Below are 18,551 nucleotides of genomic sequence, written 5' to 3' on the forward strand. Positions count from 1 at the left end.
GAATACTCTTACACATGTAAGTTTTAACATAGTTTTAAAACAGGCAAACTATAGTGTCAGAACAAGGTAACTGCTGCCCTTGGGGAAGTAGTGACTGGAAGGAGAGTCACCAGGATGCTGGCAGTGTTGTTTCTAATCTATGTGATAGTTACTTGGGTGTGTTCACCTTGTGAAATTATACCAAGCTATAAATGTGCAATTTATGTATTTCTCTATATAGAATACTTAAGTTAAAAGGTTTTAAAAGCAAAGTTTACCTATGTCAAAAAAGAATCATTAACATAATCACATTTCTCCCATAACGCTTTCTCTGATTTCTTCTTCATTTCAGTTTGATCTTTTCCTTATTCCTCCCTAGAATTTTGTCTGTGCCTACCTTATAACACATATCCCTAACTGCTTGCTACACAGGTGTTTGTATCTGTAACTTCCCCTACCTCCATAAGACTGTAGTCTCCCTGAAGGCAAGGTTCACATCTGTGTCATCTCATACTGCAATGTAAAAATTAAGTCAGGAAATATCTTTGAAGGGAATTTTAATTCAAAACAGCTTCCTACGAAATGTGTGCACCAAAGATCAGTTGTTCATGTTTTTGAGTCTTCATAATCTAATAATATGAAAACTTGAAATTCTGAAGGCAGGTGTAGCATAGTGTAAGATTCACTGGATTAAAAATATAACAACTTTTAAGTCTTCACTTGATATCCATTTAAGCCATGGAAATTTACACTGATAACTTTACCTCTGAGAGCCGCAGTTTCCTCACCTGAAATATGGGGAAAATAATGTTTACTTCATGGAAATGCAGTGTGTCCCAAGACAGTTGATACACATGAGTGTTTTAAAAAATTTTTTTTTTACATTTATTTAGTTTTGAGAAACAGAGTGAGACAAAGCGTGAGCAGAGGAGGGGCAGAGAGAGAAGGAGACACAGAGTCTGAAGCAGCCTCCAGGCTCTGAGCAAGCAGTCAGCACAGAGCCTGATACAGGGCTCGAACCCACAAACTGTGATATCATGACCTGAGCCGAAGTCAGACGCACAACCAACTGAGCCACCCAGGTGCCTCACACATGAGTGTTTTTTAAACTCAAAAGCACCATACATCATAGAGGTTTTGTCCTTTATTATCTAGCATTTGTTCATCTTTTTCACATCATAAACATGGCTTGCCTATAAAATATAAATTATTACAACATATTAGAGTGAAATGAAAGGCTGCTTAGGAGTGGAAGACACCAACCATGTGCATTGTTCAGAAAGTGCTATTCCAGAAAACCATTAGTTCATTAGAATTAAAGACTCCAGCTCAGGGGCACCTGGGTGGCTCAGTCAGTTAAGCATCTGCCTCTTGATCTGGGCTCAGGTCATGATCTAACAGTGTGTGAGTCCGAGCCTCATGTCGGGCTCTATGCTGACAGCGCAGGGCCTGCTTGGGATTCATTTTCTCCCTGTCTTTCTCTGCCCCTCCCCTGCTCTCTCTCTCTCTCTCACTTTCTCTCTCTCAAAACTAAATAAATAAACATTTTTTTTAAATGAAACATTAATTCTGCATTAGGAGCACAGTTAGCTGTTCAGTATGTCAAGTGGACTTCTTGTTACCTAGGTGGGCCCATAAATTACATTGGTGCTTCTTCTACTCAGTGTATCCACTTATTCAGAGCTATGTGTTAAAGGGCCTTATTATTTTACAGTGAATTTTACTCCTGAAGGAGGATATGAAGAGGTCTCAGAGGCTGAAATTTTCCCTGTCATTTAGAAGAAATCAAGCTACACACCAATGACACTGCTCTGACCTCCTGGATCAGAACAGGACAACCGGACAATACGCACCCAGGGATTTACCTGAAGACTTCAGAATTGAACAGAGTTTTATATTCCTCAGCACCTTCTGGACTCAACCCAAACCCTTTATACTGCGTAGCACAACCTACCATCTCATGTGTCTTTTTTCCTCTAACCTTTCCCCAAACCTCAGAAAATTCACTAGCTCTTCCTCACATAAAGTCTTAGATTTGACACAGAGCATTAGAGCTAGAAAACCAAGAGTCGGAGGCTTAACTGACTGAGCCACCCAGGTTCCCCTCCTTATTGGATGTTTGAATCCCTCTGCAATACCTCAACAGTCAAGCATCTTCTTGTACGATCACAGTAACTGGAAAGTCATAAGCTGCCATAGCATTCATTGTGTGTTTTCTACGGTGGCAGTCTTGTACTTCCGTTGTACTTTAGCCCGGAGCTGCCTTTCAAACTCAGTCTGTCCAACCTGCTTGCACTTCCTTGAAATTCCTGGAATACTAAATTCTCCTTCAATCTCTGCTCTCTTCTCTAGGCTAAACATCTTTATGGCCCTCATCTGCTCCTTATAAGCCATGATTTCAAATCCTATTAATATCATGGTCATCATTTCCTAGATGTACTCTAATGTAATAATATTTCTTGGGAAGCATGCTTTCCACAACCAGATATAATCTCCCCCTTCCCACCTCTAAGCGTTATGTGACCAGCATGGGATATAATAGTACAGCCTGCTGTATCATTCTATTCCCTCTCACATAATCACAATCCAAAAATTATCCTGATCTCTGAGGAAATATAATAAAAATAACACTAAACAATGTATTTGTAGACACATACATACATATTTTAATCAGCCTCATTTTGCGTCACAAATGGTGGTGGACTGTGAATAGTCTATTTTCCAAGACATTTGTGTCATGCAGTATGAAAGTGTGTTTATAAAAACTGTTTTCCACAATTCACATGAAAACTATATATATATATATATATATATATATACATTATATATACATACATATATATGTATACATACACACACACACACACATCTGTAAGTCTTCAACAACCATAAAATGTTTTTCACTCATTTGATCTTCATAACTCTAAGACACAGCCAGGGAAAGATTAGCATGCTTCACTTCATATGCATGCACAAAACTTGCCAAAACTCACATAGTGTGTAAATTACAGAGCCTTTGGATTTGAGATCCAATCTCCCTTCACACTATTATTCACTTTAAATAATCAAGTGTCTGAGCACCTAACTGGGTGCTAAGACTCAATATATCAGTTGTAAACCTTAATGATCCACTTTGACCCAATTTCTGGAACATGTTTGTGCTAGATTCGGCAGTTTTATGGCTATTTCTGTGTATTCCTACAAGAGAGGAAAGCATATGGCCGTCACTTTTTCAATAAGTAACTATTTGCTTAAAATCACAAACTGTGAGAACCAGACACTTCCATTCATAGCCCTGTAGAGAAACCACATGGGCTCCAAAAACCATTAGCAGCCTCCAGTCACAAATGCTAGCTTTCTTAGGAGGAGAAATCCAAAAACAAGAAAGGCCAAAGCTAAGAGATTAAAGATTTATAAAAAGTCTAAATTTATAGCCCCATCTTCTGCCACCCCAAGTCAATGGACTCTTGAAACCACTGTAAAATGCACAGCATTGCCTAAAACAAAAGTTCTCAAATCTAGCTCTACCCTGCAATCAGTGGGAAGCTCTTTAAAAATATGAGCACACGGGACCTTTCTGACAAGAAAGGATATAGCTGGTCCAAGCCCGGAATTTGTTAACAAGGGGAGGCCACTTCCTCTTGCAATAATCCCATCTCTCTCCTTTTCCAGTCAATCCTTCTCATCAGCATATAAATATTTCTCAAAAAACGATGTTCTGATGATCCCACATTCCCTGACCTTCCTGTGCAACTTTACTCTTACTACACAAAAAAATCCTGCAAAGATTTTTTTTTTTGGTAACCATTATCTCCATTGTCTCTACTTCTAGTCTCTTAAACCCATTCCAAACAGACTTTCATACCCATGTCTCCACTGAAACAGCTCACCCAGGTGAGCAATGACTGCCCCCCACCCCCACATTTACCAATGTGAAGATCCATTCACAATCTACTAACTATGGATCTCTCATCAGCCTGTGACCCAGCTGGTCCTTCCTTCTCGCCATTTTTTTTTTGCTTAACTCCTGTTGTCACACTGTCCTGAATTTCCTGCACAGCTCAAGCTTCTCCTTTGGAGTCTCTTTGGTAGCATTTAGCTCCTAATGGCTAAATAAATATAGGAGAACCTCAGGCTTAGTCCTTAAATCTCTTCTTTTCATATCAACACTAACTCCTTATGTGACTGAACACAGTTCTGGGGTTTTAAATACCACTTATATGCTGATGAATCACGCCTCATCTCTCAGGCCATGGAATCCCCTAAATTCCAGACGTTTCTCTTTCAACTCAATGTTTCTACTCCACTTCTATGTAATATTTCAGGTATTCAAAACAGAGCACTCGAGTTTATCCACCAAAGCAATTCTACCCTTGTTTCCCAGCTCAAAGATCTCTCTTCACCTAGTTGCTCAGGCATAATTACTTGAGCCACCTTTGACTTGTCTTTTTCTCTCAATTAGCAAATCTTATCAGCTCTATCTCAAAATATATCTCAAATCAGACCAAGTCTTACCACCTAACACATTATGACTATTCCAAGCCTCTCACCAGAAATACTGTAATAGTTTCCTAAATAGTCTCCCTGATACAGTCTATTTTCATACTGTAGTCAGAGTGATCTATTTAAAATGTAAATGGCTTATCACACCCCTGTTCAAAACTCTTTCACGACTTTCCATAATCCTCAAAATAAATTCCAAAATATTTGTCACAGCCCACAAGGCCAGAAACAATCTCCTTTCCTACCATTTTTTCCTCACTTTCCTCTGACCACACTGCCATCCTTGCTCCTTTTTTAATATTTCAAACCTATTCCTGCTTCGGGACCTTTGCACTTGTTGTTCCTTCCAGCTAGAGGAAGTTTCAAGGCTTACTCCCTTCAAAAGCCACTCCCTCAGAGAAGACTACCATGTCTAAAGAGATTTTTCTTTCACTCTCTATCCTCTTAACACATCTATTTCTCTTTATAGCACTTACCACCACCTGACATGATATTATATGCATGCTGTTGTTTATTTATTTATTAGTTTCCTTCTGCACCAGGAAGAAAGCTCTTAAAATAGACATTGTTTTGCTCACCACTGAATCCTCAGCAATTAGAACACTACCTGGTGAAGAGTAGCCCACCAATAAATGAGTGAAAGAATGAGCAAATTTAGCCTGAAACACATGCTCTTTCTTGGCCCCATGCCTTAGTGCATATTTTCCCCTTTACCCAAAATGCCCTTCCTCATCATTTCCTATGCGACATGGATGCCTATTTATTCTTTAAAATGCAATTTAGGTAGCACACTCCTTCCCACATAAGCCTCTCTGACTACACACACACATACACACACACACACACACACACACACGTGCACACACACACACACATACACACCAAGCAGAGGGAGCTGCTCTCATCTCTCTCTGCCTCCAAGAGAAGTTGTTCCTTCTTTAGTCTAGCACCTACCCTTGAAGATGTCTTTTTTATATCTTTTTAATCTTATATCTTTTTTTCCCCATTTTCCATACTGTTAATTCCTTGGGGCAAGAGTTGATGTAGCTCTATATGCCCCTGCCAAACAGAAACTAGGAACCCAATTGTGTCTAAAATGTGTCTGCTTGCTAGTGCTTATATAAGTTTTTACTATTTCCTTCTGCCTGTGCTAAGTTATTTTTACTAGAACCTGCTGTTCATTAATGTGCTTAATAATCCTAAAAGTAGCTCATTTGTTCCCTCTGCCTCATACACAAAAGTGCCTGTAGATCCCAGGAATTAAACTCTAATACAGTTTATATTTGCTCACTATTGACCGAGAACGAAGTGACGCAAGCCTTCAATAATAGAAGTTCGCCTGCATATTTCCACACCCTATGCAAGACTTTAGTTATTAGTCATCAGTAAAAAGAATTTAAAGATTAAATCAACAAAATGCCCTAACCTCTATCATGATGTCCCACTTCATAATGCAAAAGGAAAAGGTTTGATACTTGCTGTTGGCAACAGCATCCTCTTTGAGCAGCATTATAATAGGGTACACCACAAAACTTTGTGTGCAACAAGATGTGATAGTTATTGGAAGATACAATTCTTATTCCAAATCAGGTATAAATTTCATGTTGATAAAACTGGCCTCTGCCATTAACACCCTCTCCATGACAATATAAAATGGAGCTTCATTTTATCTCCAATACAGCCTTGTATCATAGATGCATCAAATATAATAGCAGTAGTAATAATAAATAAGTTATATCTATATTATGCTTTTTAGATTTTGCCACTTTGCATACATACTGTTTCATCTAGCACTGCTCTGATGGAGGAGAAGATGATTATTCCTACCTTAGAGATATGGATTTTGAGGCTCAGAGGTTAAGAAACTTGCCTAAGATCAAGAAATGACTGAATGAAAGAAACAGACTCCAAATTAGTGTCTAAATCCTAAGTATACTAAGTACAATATCCAAAGTCTACTTTATATAGACATGGGGTTCTGAACAACTGTCTCAAGTTTTCTGGGCCTGTTTCTTCATTTGCCACATAAAAGTGTGTATTCAATTCCTACGGTTGTGGCTAGGGACCAAATATTATGATTCTACATTTTGAATCACTATGCTCTATGGATAATATAATAATTGGCCCCTCTCTGTTAGAAGATTACAAAACAGGAATTATGCTTGGATCCTAGTATCTGCGCTGTGATAATGACATCAAGGTTCATTAGAATCACTGATATTTGGTCATGCTAAGAAGCTTCGTGAGGTGGGGAAAGCAATCACAACGAAGCCTTATTTCAGTCTTAATATCTGTCTTAGAAGTGCCCTTCCATCTTTTTGAGGAAGCTGGTTATTTTTGGCTATAAGGAACGTGCTAAGGAGGCCCAGGTGGCTTGGAAAGTAGAGCTGACACAGATCTGAAGTCATTGGACAGTCTCCGCTCCATCCAGTCTTTCACTTATTTTTCCTTTGAAACCTCTAGAGAGATTTGCTTCAGTGTCAAGCACTCATTCTAGTTCCAGCTCAACGAGAAGCCACTCCCTCTCAATTCAAAAGGAGAGATGACCAAGTGCACCTATTTACAACGCTGGAGAGAGGGGAGGAGAGGGTGCAGCTTACAACCAAGGGGAAATGGAATTGGACTTCACACCATTCTCCATCGTTCCTGCAGTCTCATTGATACAATAAACCAAACCCCAAAATAATATGGCAATTTCAGCAGATGCTGCAAACTCATTTGATGATACTCCACTGAGCAGCAGCCTTGGTCAGAAGACTATTATTTCTTACTGACTCACTAACCTCTCCAGCTTCGGTGGCTTCCCATTGGGCACCACTCAATGCCCAATTGCCTCTGAAAGGAAGCAAGCCCCGGACACATAGGTTTGTTTCATATATTCTAAAAGTTTCATATATATTAATTCATTTTACTCCTCACCACATCTCGATAAGGTAGGTGCTATTGTTATTACCATTTTACAAATGAGGACATTGAAGCCCTAGAGGGGTCAAGAAACTTTTCCAAGGTCACATGACTAGTAAGTCCCAGAGCCAAGTCAAACCCAGGCAACCTGGCTCAACAGTTTGTGTTCTCAGCCACTTCAGTAGACTCCCCTATACCAGGCTACATGTTTCTGAACTTGTTGAATCTCAGTTAACAGAGATGAATTTCAAAAACACAAAACTGAGTGAAAAAATAAGATGCAGAGAGGTTAAATACAGATCAGGACCATTTATATACATTTTGGAAACTCTCAAAACAGTGTCATACCTGACACGTATTAAGAATATAAATACAGGGGCGCCTGGGTGGCTCAGTCGGTTGAGCGTCTGACTCACAGTTCGTGAGTTCGAGCCCCGTGTTGGGCTCTGTGTTGACAGTTCAGAGTCTGGAGCCTGCTTCAGATTCTGTGTCTCCCTCCCCTGCTCACGTTCTGTCTCTCTGTCACCAAAATAAATAAGCATTAAAAAGGCTTTTTTTTTAAAGAATATAAATACATGGACTAGAGGGACACATACTATAGTCACTTTAGTTTCACACCTGAGGGAAGAAGAGACTCTGGAATGGAGCTGGGGACAATTCTAAGAAATTTTATCAGTAATAAATATTTGACTCCTTTATTTTAAAAATATTTTGGGCACCTGGGTGGCTCAGCAGGGTAAGCGTCCAACTTAGGCTCAGGTGATGATCTCCCAGGTCGTGGTTTAGAGCCCCACATCGGGCTCTGTGCTGACAGCTCAGAGCCCAGAGCCTGCTTCAGATTCTGTGTCTCCCTCTCTCTCTGCCCCTCCTATGCATTCTCTCTCTCTCTCTCAAAAAAATGAACAAACATTAATTTTTTTTAAATATCTAAAATACAAAAGGCATAATGTGAATAATTTGTTCATCTTGAATCTTGGGCATGTTAGTGTGTGTTATATTAATCAGTGGTCATTTCTGTATTTTAACTTTAAAAACAAACTACATATATTACATCTCTTATTCCTTCTTGTGCCCCCCCCCAACTCCAAAGCCATGAACATCATTTCCAGGTGAGGTAATGGAATCCATAGCATTGCATTTTGGAAAACAAAACTGAAATGGTGATTCACCCAAAGCTAGTTGCCTAATGCTAACTACAGCAAAATATTTCCAGCTTAGAACGATGAAAACAAATTAACAACCAATCTATTCAACTAGAACTTGAACTGAGCACATGGCAAATAATCATACAGCAAATAATAATTATCAGAGAAGGTAACCTAAAAACAAGAACACTGGGGAGAATTTATCTTTGCTACAAACACAATAGTACCTTCCAGAATAATGACAATAGTAACTAAGAATGACACACTTTGGACACTATTAATACCTTAATTTGGATTATTTATGCTCATGTGTTATCTCCCTTATCAAAGTATAAGTTATCTTAGAAAAGGATTCATGCAAGGCCCATAGCTTGACTTGTAGTATGGGTCTCAGTAAATGCTGGCTGAATTAATATATAAATGAAGTGATGCTCCATAATGTCTTTTCTCTGACAAACCTAAAATACCCAACTCTCCAAGAAATGGGGTAGCCAATAAGACAACGTTAAAATTCTTATAACTAGATAAATAACAATTTGGGGAGTGTTAGTAGCTTTTGCCCCATAGGATAAAACTTGGAATTTCCCCAGGGGCACCTGGGTGGCTCAGTTGGTTAAGTGTCTCACTTCGCCTCAGGTCATGATCTCAAAATTCCTGAATTCCAGCCCCATATGGGTCTCTGTGCCGACAGTGCAGAGCCTGCTTGGGATTCTCTCTCTCTCCCTCTCTCTCTCTTTCTGCCCCCCCCAACTCATGCATTTTCTCTTTCTCTCTCAAAATAAATAAGTAAACTTTTTAAAAAAATAGAATTTCCCCTTATCATAGAAACTCCTTTATTTTCAGAGGGACTACCTTTCAAGACTTTCTCATTATACCAGTATAAGTCAATATCTAGTTTCTGTTGCTGTAAAACCTCTCCAACCACTGAAGCAGATCTTTCCATCTAAGATGTTAACTACTCTGTTTAGTAATTTAAATTTGATATATTTTGAGCAGAACCAAGTTCATAAAGAACTTTTCTCTACATTTAGGCTTCCCTATTGGAAAATCTTTGCTTATCCTTAAAAGGCTTGTCTTATTTGGCCCAAGAGTTTGTGGAAGAGATCATAGCAAGAAGAGTATGCCAGACTAAGCCCTTTTACAATCTACTTTGAAAGGAAGATGGAGGAAAGGTACAATGCTACATGGGCCATACACTTAGCATTCCTCATCTGGTAGTATTTAAAATGGAATAACTCAAACACTTAGACATGTACAGGCTACTACCATGATTGCCTCTTCTAAACCAGGAGTGACCAGACCATATTCTGTGCTGGAAGTGTGTTTCTCTGAAAGGACATAGATGTTCCACTGCCAGTCATCCTGCCATCAGAAAAGCAATGAACCTTGGAATGGGAACAGGAATAACCTCACTGTGTCTCTGGAACCTGAAACAACCATTCCTAATTCTGAAGGAAACAAAGAATATCTATAATGCAGAAATAGTCTGGAGATAACCAGGAGGCTCTCTTAGATAAGGACATGGCCTATGTACTCTAGGAGCAGTGACAGCTAATATCTGTCTTTACATTTCCATTTCCTGCCCTGTGGTACACCTCTGGTATTCAGTAAATTATTCTTTTTGTAAATTTTTTTAAATGTCCATTCATTTTTGAGAGAGAGAGACAGAGTGCAAGTGGGGGAGGGGCAGAGAGAGGGGGAGACACAGAAACTGAGGCAGGCTCCAGGCTCTGAGCTGTCAGGACAGGGCCTGATGCGGGGTTTGAACTCACGAACTTTGAGATCATGACCTGAGCTGAAGTCAGACGCTCACCCTCCTTAGCTACCCAGGCACCCCTTGAGTAAATTATTCTGAAGATCCACCGTCTGGTTTACTATAAGACTGAAAGAGGAGAGTGACAAAGCTCCTGTATCCCAGGACAGACTTGTGTAAATGTGTAAATGATCTTTAGTTTTCCTAGAAATGAGTTGGCAAGGAATGGAAAATCAGCAATCTACTAAATGAGACTTGCTGTCAAGACTTGAAAATCAAAGTTAATTTATGTTTTAGTCCTGAGGAGCTCAAAATGTTTTTCAGTTACAGTGATTCTACAAGGTTAAAATTTAACATAACTTTGGATTTCCTCCTGTCTTGATCATCTAAATACTCTACCTACATAAGAGAGAATTGAAACTTGAGTATTATGAACTATCAAGAACAAAGTTATAGATCTATCCTATGACCCAGCAATAGCACTGCTAGGGATTTACCCAAGGGATACAGGAGTGCTGATGCATAGGGGCACTTGTTCCAATGTTTAAAGCAGCACTTTCAACAATAGCCAAATTATGGAAAGAGCCTAAATGTCCATCAACCGATGAATGGATAAAGAAATTGTGGTTTATATACACAATGGAATAGTACTTGGCAATGTGGAAGAATGAAATACGGCCTTTTGTAGCAACGTGGATGGAACTGGAGAGTGTTATGCTAAGTGAAATAAGTCATACAGAGAAAGACAGATACCATATGTTTTCACTCTTATGTGGATCCTGAAAAACTTAACAGAAGACCATCGGGGAGGGGAAGGGGAAAAAATAAAGTTACAGAGAGGGAAGCAGGCAAACCATTAGAGACTTAAATAGTGAGAACAAACTGAGGGTTGATGTGGGGGTGGGGGAGAGGGGAAAGTGGGTGATGGGCATTGAGGAGGGCACACGTTGGGATGAGCACTGGGTGTTATATGGAAACCAATTTGACAATAAATTTCACATTAAAAAATGTTTAAACAAAAAATAAATTAAAATGTGATACAATTTTTACAGAAAAAAAAGAACAAAGTTAGTGTAACTATGATTAATTCCAGAAATTCAGTTATCAAAAGTCGCTGAAGAGAGTACCATCCAAATTACCTCTTATAAGCAAATTACTCCATTAATACCATTTTACATTTGTTTCTACCAATGAAATAAAATTCAGAATTATTCTTAATGCTGTGGATATTATGGTGATTATTTGTTTTGAGGAAATAAACTGAGATCTTCACAAATGAAATTGGCTAGATACAGATTCCTATTGCTTTTACCTGAAAAAAAGGCCTGTCTTAAGCAACAAAGAAAATGTAAACATACATATTAAAATTTTAAGTATATTCTTAACTTTGGTATGCTGTACATTTTTTTTTACCTTAAGAGACAGAATAAGATGGGATAAATTACACACTAACAGCATCCACTTTGTATTTTATCCCACCAAGAGGGATGAAAAGCAAGAAAAAGAAGAGCAGAAAACCCCATGCACTGACCACTTGCTCGGGATTTCATAGGCAAAGAACCTTACCGACATTAATGCATTTAACCTTCAGAACAACCCTATAACCTAAGCACTATCATCAAGCCCCATTTTACGTTTGAGGCACAGGGAGACCAAGAAACACGCCCACAGTCACACAAAGCCAGGAGAATATTATACTGCTAGAAGTGTAAGTTACTGGAGAACAGCATATCAATACCTTAAAAGTAGCTGTGCTTTTGAAAATTACACGTTGTAAGAGTAAAGTTTTGCTCCCACTTCACATGCTTACTTCTTGGTCCACAGAAGAGCCACTTCTGCCTTTTCCAACATATGGCAAGAGAGTCTCTGACCTTCCAGCCACCCTTCTCATTCCTTTCCAAGAAAGAGGAAAACCTTATGTGAGTGGTGAGATTAGAGAGAGAAAAAAATGGGGCAGGTGAAATTTAGCTTGTTGTGGGTCCTCCCCGCCTCCCTCTTTGTGGATCTGCCTGCCCACAGCCTGGACACATTCTGAGCTGCTGGGTGGGCACAAGTAGGTCAGGATCCACATGTGTCTCTAGAGGTAGACATCAAATCCAAATCTCTCTGATTCCACTAGTGAGGCCCAACAGAGGTAAGGTTGGATTTCTCAGCAGGCCTGTTCCACAGACCCAAATCTTCCCTCTGGTGAGTTGCATATGTCAATATTTAGTTTGGGGAGAAAGGTGCTAAATCCAATTTTGACCATTCTCTAAGCCAATATTCCAGCAATCCAGTAAAAAAGCAAACATGTTTAATAGCCATCTGTTTGACAACTTTGTCTATTTTCTCAACCATTTTGAACTCAAGATTAAGGAAGGAGGTAACTGTAAAGAGGAGATAGAAAAGTTATCATAAATGCCATCCCCTAAGCCCACCACACACAAAGATCTCTACCCAAGGGTATTAGTCAAAAAATGTAAAGGCAGAGAAAAATGGATGTAATCTAAATATCCAAAAACAGGAGGTAAATGATAATTGTAGCACAGACATGTAATGTCATTCAATTAAATAATTTAAAATCATTAGAAGAATATTTTGTAAATGGACATGTCTACTAGTATTTTTAATGCGGATAAGTAACAAATAAAAAGAAAATACAAAATGATCCACAGTTTCCCATCCAGCTATATCCTGACATACATACGTATATATGTGTATACACACACACACACACACACACACATTATACACACACACACACACGCACACACAGTCAATATGTACAAATCATTAGAAACACACAAAGCTAAAAAAAAAGGAAGCCTACCTTTTTTACTGCCCCAAAAGTTTCTCTCCCCAACTAACCACTATTAACAGCTTCTTATAATTCCTTCTGGAAAAAGAGTGTTTTCCAAACATTTCAATATGTATTTCCATATTTAGAGTAATTATTTAAGATCACAAGAAAAGAAACAAATGAAGCACATAACTCTGTGATAACATTTTTAAAATTCACACACAAAGAGTGCAGAGATTATATTGAGGTTGTGGTTTTGATTTTCTTATTTTACAGAGTTTACATTTTCAAAGTTTACTGCTGTGAGCAGAAAACTGTATACTCTGAAATATATATCACTCACTTTTATTATAAAAGGAACACATTTTCATAATTTAAATTATATAGAAATATTTAATGCATAAAGCAAGTGTCTGCCATCAAACTCCATAAAGGTAATTGCCATTAACAATTTCGAATGCATTTAATTAAAGATACACACACACACACACACACACAGAGTCACATAGACACATACATGTACATTCAGATTAGTGTGAAAATAAATAAATGTATATAGACATAAAAATCTAAGGATAAGCCTTAGTTTATTAATCTGTATTATATAACTATAAAGAGGAATCCTGCCTAACACACAGTGAATTTTGGGAGTCAAAAGTCCAAAAGTCATGATTGATATCCTCCATTTTATTACTGCACCAGTTTTAGAAAATGCAGCACCAATTTTTCTCTCTGTTTATCACCATTTCCAGGTCATTCCTGAGCTGTCTGTGAATACAGGACTGTCACCAGACTGTCACAGAAAACTGCTGGCCAGAATTCATGATCTCAATCAATCTTCTGGCTTTAGCCTTTGGGTAGCTGGACCCATAGGCACATGGGCTATCTCCAGTCACTGAGTTATGTACAGAGTGCTACGATGGAGTGTGGGTAAGGAGTTCATAACTATCATTTTGAGAACGGCTTCATCTACTCACGATTTCCTTAGTGCCAAGGTCAGACACTGAGCCAACATGGCGATCTACTGATTCTCAAGTTCCTCCAAGTCACGCAATAATTAGTGCTTTAGAGAACCATCCAGCTAGCAACAACACCCCTCCCCTCAAAAAAGAGATTCATTTTGTGCCACTAAGTTTTATTTAAAGACCATGCAATCGAATCCCAGCTGGCTTCATTGAAGCAGCAACGTAGGCAATCAGTGACACCAACTGCAATGCTATCGTTTCTATAAACAGTAATGAGTGGAGGGGGTGGGATGGTACTAGAAGCTTATGTATAAACAAGAAAGATCATTTCAGCAAGAGAGATGGTCTTGGCAGATTCACAGTAGCTTTCTGATTGGCACCCTAGGAAATGCAGATGCCCTGAAACATTTAATGGCTTAGAAGAACTATTCGGACATGGCATTCCTAATGATGTGCAATGAAAATAACATGGCATAAAGATAGCAATTTCATACATGAAGCAGTACAAAGGAGAGCTTTGTTGTTTTAAGATATACCATGGAAATTGGGAAAACAGATCTCTAAGTGCTCCCTGGACATCCCTTTCTAACTCTGATACCAGAGAATACAACTTGCTTTCTTAGAAGCTGATGTATTGTACCAGGCTGTGAATAAATGGAGTCATGTTGAGGTAGGGGCAGAAGAGATGTATAACACAGATAACTAGGCAAGATATCTGGATATGAGCAAAGCTGGGTAGGCTTGCATTGAGAGGTAGGGTAATTACTTTTGAAAAAATTACTTTTTTTATATCTGTATCTTATTTTTATACAAACACATTCTTCCAGTAAAATATCCTGAGATACTACTCCTTTCCATTAGAGCCCCCATCTGCCCATGCTAGTACTACCTTTTGAACTTCTAAATGCTTTTCAAGTTCAGGAAGATTAACAGGAATCCCAGGCAGAATTAACTATTCCTTCCTCGCAGAGATTTTACCATAGAACATTAACTCAGCTAAGAGGTTGTTAAACTGAAACAAACTGAGGCTCCCCAGTATCCCACTTTGGGCACGTATCCTATACTGCCTAGTAGTATACCTCTTGCTTGTGTGTGTATATATATATATATTTCTCCCTACTAGGTTTCTAGTGCCTAATGTAGAACATTGCATGCAAACAGCCCTCAAAGAATGCTTGCTAATGTGAAAAAGGACAACCCTTGAAGTCAGAGACATATTTCTTTAACTTCCTGTCCTCAGATGGAGAAGAAAGGGAGGGCGAGCAACTGTGAAGGGTTAGTTAGTATGACTCAAGTATCCTAGGCTTCCAGAAAATGGCTTCCCTCCTGTCTTTTGCTGTACTTAACCTGGAGTCAGGAAAATGGACTGCTGGCCCCTAACACAGATGAGAGCATTCAGCCCAGCCCAATCACTTCACCATAAAGTAATGCCCTGTTTTTTTCCCCATGCATGCTGCTCTCAGTGTATAAGCTGGGAGAAGAAAAGCAATTTTATTTGCATTTCTCCTTGTCTGGCAACACTGCAGTAGAGATGAGAGCTGCCACGTTGTATCTGTTTTTCAGGTATTGTAATTAGTTCTTTCCTTTCAGGATGTGTTTGGAGATATGTAGTTTTTACATCTCAGGGTATGTAGAAAGGAGAACTGGAGTTCTTAAGAGCCTGGAAATTAAATTACAAGTTTAAAAGAATATTCTCAAACATCAATGGAACTTGATTACTTCATTCTTATTTTGGGAGGAAATATAAATATCATTTAAGAAACATGGTACCTGCAAGGCTCCAGACACATGCTAACTTATCAGAAGGATGACAAAACCTCATACCTTGGGATGCTGAACTAATTACCCAAATATTTTCAAAGAAAACCAATACATCAATTGGTTATATACTATAGATGAGGTCATAGAGAAAGTGGAGCCCAAGAATTTACCATTAACTTTATTATTATTATTATTATTATTATTATTATTATTATTATCATTTACATCCAAGTTAGTTAGCATACAGTGCAATAATGATTTAAGGAGTAGAATCCAGTGATTCATCCCCTACATATAACACCCAGTGCTCATCCCAACAAGTGTCCTCCTTTATGCCCCTTGCCCGCTTAGCCCATCCCTCCATGCACAACCCCTCCTGCAACCTTCAGTTTGTTCTCTAAACTTAAGAGTCTCTTATGTTTTGTTCCCCTTCCTGTTTTTATATTATTTTTTGCTTCCTTTCCTTTCTGTTCATTTGTTTTGTATCTTAAACTCTACATATAAGTGAAGTCATATGATATTTGTCCTTCTCTGACTAATTTCACTTAGTATAATACACTCTAGTTCCATCCACATTGTTGCAAATGGCAAGATTTCATTCTTTTTGATTGCCGAGTAACACTCCATTGTGTGTGAGGGGGAACATATATATAAATATATATGCCATCTTCTTTATCCATTCATCTGTCGATGGACATTACGGGTCTTTCCATAATTTGGCTATTGTTGATAGAGCTGCTATAAGCATTGGGGTGCATGTGCACCTTTGAAACAGCACACCTGTATCCTTTGGATAAATACCTAGTAGTGACATTATTGGATCATAGGGTAGTTCTATTTTTAATTTTTTGAGGAACCTCCATACTGTTTTCCAGAGTGGCTGCACCAGTTTGCATTCCCACCAGCAATGCAAAAAGGTTCCTCTTTCTCTGCATCCTGACCAGCATCTGTCATTGCCTGAGTTGTTAATTTTAGCCATTCTGACTGGTGTGAGGTGGTATCTCTTTGTGGTTTTGATTTGTATTTCTCTGATAATGAGTGATGTTGAGCATTTTTTCATGTGTCTGTTAGCCATCTGGATGTCTTCCTTGGAAAACGCCTATTCATGTCTTTTGCCCCTTTTGTCACTGGATTATTTGTTTTTTGGGGAGGTGTTGAGTTTGATAAGTTCTCTATAAATTTTGGATACTATCCCTTTATATGATATGTCATTTGCAAATATATTCTCCCATTTTATCAGTTGCCTTCTGGTTTTGCTGATTGTTTCCTTCGCTGTGCAGACTTTTTATCTTGATGAGGTCTCAATAGTTAATTTTTGCTTTTGTTTCCCTTGCCTCTGGAGATGTGTTGAGTAATTTTAAACTGTCCTTCCTTACTATATCAATCAGGATAGGCCAGGTAACAAATGGTCTTAAAAATCTAAGCTACTTTAGGCTAAAATGAACAAATCAGGAGACTATAGATGCTGGAGAGGATGTGGAGAAGTGGGAACCCTCTTGTACTGTTGGTGGGAATGCAAACTGGTGCAGCCACTCTGGAAAACAGTGTAGAGGTTCCTCAAAAAATTAAAAATAGACTTACCCTATGACCCAGCAATAGCACTGCTAGGAATTTATCCAAGGGATACAGGAGTACTGATGCATAGGGGCACTTGTACCCCAATGTTTATAGCAGCACTCTCAACAATAGCCAAATTATGGAAAGAACATAAATGTCCATCAACTGATGAATGGATAAAGAAATTGTGGTTTATATACACAATGGAATAGTACTCGGCAATGAGGAAGAATGAAATATGGCCTTTTGTAGCAACGTGGATGGAACTGGAGAGTGTTATGCTAAGTGAAATAAGTCATACAGAGAAAGACAGATACCATAGGTTTTCACTCTTATGTGGATCCTGAGAAACTTAACAGAAGACCATTGGGGAGGGGAAGGAAAAAAAAAAAGAGAGGGAGAGAACGAAACCATAAGAGACTCTTAAATAGTGAGAACAAACTGAGGGTTGATGGGGGGTGGGAGGGAGGGGAGGGTGGGTGATGGGCATTGAAGAGGGCACCTGTTGGGATAAGCACTGGGTGTTGTATGGAAACCAATTTGACAATAAATTTCATATTTAAAAAAATCTAAGCTACTATAAAAAAGACTTTAACCTCTCATTTGTGCTAAATGTCCATCATGGATCACATAATGAGGCTCTACTTATTGTAGACACTCAGGGATACAGGCTGATGGAGCCACTGCTTCCTTAAACATCATCAGAAGCTCAGAGCCTGAGGTGAGTTGTGCTCTGGCGGGTAGAGCATTTCATTTGCTAGTGCAAGTCACATGGCCAGCCTAACTCCATAGGAATGGGGTAGTGCCACCCTACAATGTGCCCAAGAGGAAAACCCAAAATATTGAGTGAAAAGTGGCAATGCCTACTATATTTGCACATAGTGGGCACTTGGCAAATTGCTTTTTGAAAGTACTATATGACAAGTGGATTAGTAACAGGCACGAACTTCTTGAATTTTCTGACATTAACACTGAAAACCTCATGTAAAACAACAAAAATTTCTTTGAAAATGAAAGCCATAAGAAAGTTATGGACATTTTGTATATCGCATATTCTTTTCATTTTAAAGTTTTTAAACATTTATTTATTTTTGAGAGACAGAGAGAGGCAGAACATGAGCAGGGGAGGGGGAGAGAGAGAGAGAGAGAGAGAGAGAGAGAGAGAGAAGAAGAAGAAGAAGAAGAAGAAGAAGAAGAAGAAGAAG

The 18,551-nt window shown here is 38.7% G+C and overlaps 1 protein-coding gene across 3 annotated transcripts in view; it reads right to left on the minus strand.

Annotated features, from left to right (window-relative positions):
- The window catches only part of FGF12 (fibroblast growth factor 12), a 561,888-nt gene that overhangs the window by 351,771 nt on the left and 191,566 nt on the right, over positions 1–18,551 (minus strand). The window contains exon 1 of one of the 3 annotated variants that reach the window (XM_058730852.1): positions 7,735–7,756. The exons of the other annotated variants lie outside the window; for them this stretch is intronic. The gene's annotated coding sequence lies outside the window, so the exon portion shown is untranslated. Of the gene's footprint in view, positions 1–7,734; positions 7,757–18,551 lie in introns of those variants that run through there. 3 annotated transcript variants of the gene reach the window in all.

This window comes from Neofelis nebulosa, chromosome 5 (assembly GCF_028018385.1).
Source record: "Neofelis nebulosa isolate mNeoNeb1 chromosome 5, mNeoNeb1.pri, whole genome shotgun sequence".
Classification (NCBI taxonomy): Eukaryota; Metazoa; Chordata; class Mammalia; order Carnivora; family Felidae; genus Neofelis; species Neofelis nebulosa.